The sequence below is a fragment of the Adiantum capillus-veneris genome, chromosome 6 (assembly GCF_014529385.1).
Source record: "Adiantum capillus-veneris isolate H3 chromosome 6, ASM1452938v2, whole genome shotgun sequence".
Classification (NCBI taxonomy): domain Eukaryota; kingdom Viridiplantae; phylum Streptophyta; class Polypodiopsida; order Polypodiales; family Pteridaceae; genus Adiantum; species Adiantum capillus-veneris.
In genome coordinates, this window is record NC_140936.1 from 96,762,499 (window position 1) to 96,765,040 (window position 2,542).

At 38.9% G+C, this 2,542-nt stretch overlaps 1 pseudogene; it reads right to left on the minus strand.

The window, feature by feature from the left end:
* Positions 1-826: 826 nt before the first annotated feature.
* LOC147455945 (DEAD-box ATP-dependent RNA helicase 20 pseudogene) lies at positions 827-1,874 on the minus strand (annotated as a pseudogene).
* Between the last annotated feature and the right edge of the window lie 668 nt (positions 1,875-2,542).

The following is a 2,542-nucleotide window of genomic DNA, read 5'->3' on the forward strand; positions in this document are numbered from 1 at the left end:
TAAGGGCCAGTGTCCCATACCACCGAGCCTACACCAAAACGGGTGTGAGGATAGAGTCTCCAAGGGCATAAATCCCAAGTGTGGTGATCTCACAAGATGATTTGAAATGAGACTTAAGTCCTACTTATAGGAGTTGATAACCAAAGAGCCAATTTTACAATGGTGGACATTCTGCAGATACCCATCCTGATGTCCGCGGACGTAACACTTCTTCTCTTATTTTGAATTGTTTTCCTCAGCAAAATCCTTGATTATAAAATTGAGAAAATCGTATACACATGACATGATGCATCACTAAATCACTCCTAGATACATAATGGGCAAACATGAGGCTCACTCCCCAGCCATAGAGCCAATATAGGTTGACCCTCAAACTTGGGGGCCTGCAACTCGTGGGCTAGCCTGTGTCGCAAAGACCGGTGTCCCTAAACCCAAAACCCTAAACCTAGACCACAATAGGCTCTAATTCTTTGTTACGGTCTAGCATCAGCCTTAGTTAGCAAGCCTGTCACCCTTGTGAGTGTCTAGTAGGACATTCATGCCCAGCCAGGTCATAGTTGCATACCCTCTTTTCCATAGTACATGTCAAAGGGTAAAAGCATGTTTGTGTGACATGATTTTTGTGCTAGTTAGCATATTCAAATCAACACATATAAAAAACATTAGGTGCATGGTAATCAAAAAATCAGGCGCATAGTCAACACTCCCCCCCTTCGAATTCATGTCATCCTTGACATGAGTTGATTGTCAATGTCAGTGCGGTCTTTGTTGTTGTTTTTCTGTCTTTTGGTACATTGCTTGTACTTTTGTCAAACCACAACAAGAATTATGATCCATCAAAACCATAATTACTGACACACTTTATGTCCTTCACATCCAAGCACCGAGCTGCAACATCTATTGCTGTCATAAAGAACCCAATCTTGTTCAGGTTGACTCTTATCACCATGGATAGATAAAGCTACAAATCAATCCATTTGAATTTGTGTAGTAACTTGATCACAACCTCTTTTTGTTTCCATAACTATGATCACTTTACTTCCGTCCATCACAGGCTCTAGTAAATTTGCCAAGTTTGAGTATTTCTCATTCTCCAAAACAAATTCTACAATCTGTACAATTGAATGATTGGCTTTCATATCTTGTGAACCAATGATAGATTTGTAAGGTTTCTCTAGAAATTTTTTGGCTAAACCTTCAACTTCTTTAGGCCAAGCTGCTTTCCAATACAAGTTCTATCTGTCATGCCGAATCTGGGAGATAATTTTTCTGATTTGAGGTTCAAAACCCATGTCCAACATTCCATCTACCTCATCAAGGACAAGATATGTAGCCGTGCAAAGGTTGGTTTGTCTACCATTGAGCATATCAATCAATAAAACGGGTGTGGATATGACTATATCTGCACCTTTTTTAAGATCCCTTATCTGCGGTCCCATTGGTGCATGTCAGTAAACACATGTACTCTTTGTCTTGTATGAAGACCCAAACTTTGTTTCCTCTTATTGTATTTAGACAGCCATCTCTTTAGAGGGTGCTAAGATGGAAAAAATTGGACCTTCATGTGGTGATAGTGCAGGATGGCATTGACATGGACAATGGCTGGTAATAGGAAGGCAAGTGTTTTCCCTCACCCGATCATTGCAAATCTAATAAGGTCCCTTCCTTTCAAAGCCACTGGCCAACCTTGTGCTTGCATGATTGGATTGCTGCTAGTTCTTGAAATTGGATCTAAGGATACCTTCAAGAACATAATCAAGAACGGAAGCCTCCTCAAAGGAGCGAATGGGCTTGAGGTTGTCATTACCTTCCACTACAATCTCTTGTTTCTTTTTTGTCAGTACTATTAGTCCCTTTTGTTTGTTAGGCTTCATTAAGTCACATACAAGATAGAATATGTATAGTCTAAAGATCTACTTCTTGTACATGGCCTTGTAGTCACATGATGTGTTTGATAGGCAACTTTACACGTGAGGGGTGCTTTCCTTTAGTTGCATCACAAAATTCTTTGTCCTTGTAGGCCATCTCGGAGTTCTATGACCATTCTTAGTCATTTTTTGGCCTCATATTGTTGTTGAATATTGATCAACATTCTATTCTTACCTCTGACATTATAGCCTTGTGCATATGGATTTTGAGACATACCTCATGAAGTTTTTCCATTTTCTAGTACCTTCTTCTCTTCAATTTTTTCTTCATCTAGATTATGTAAATTTCCCATGTTTTTCTCAAGGAAATCTCAAAAAATAGCTAAATAAAACCAAAAATCAACTCAACAAAAAGAAGAATTAGTTGGATAGAATGCTAAACGCTATGTACATTGTACACATGACCCTAGGGGCTCATGTATGACTTTTGACCTTGTACTCCTCCTGCGACACTATTATGAGGGCATATACTTTGATTTTTTTCAAAAAAAAATTCAAAATCATACGCAAAAATTCAATGTAGCTCACAAAACATTTCCCTCTAATATTCATAATATTAAGTCCACATGTAGAATGCCTCCTCCCACCTATTTGGAGTCCTCCTCAATGATAGT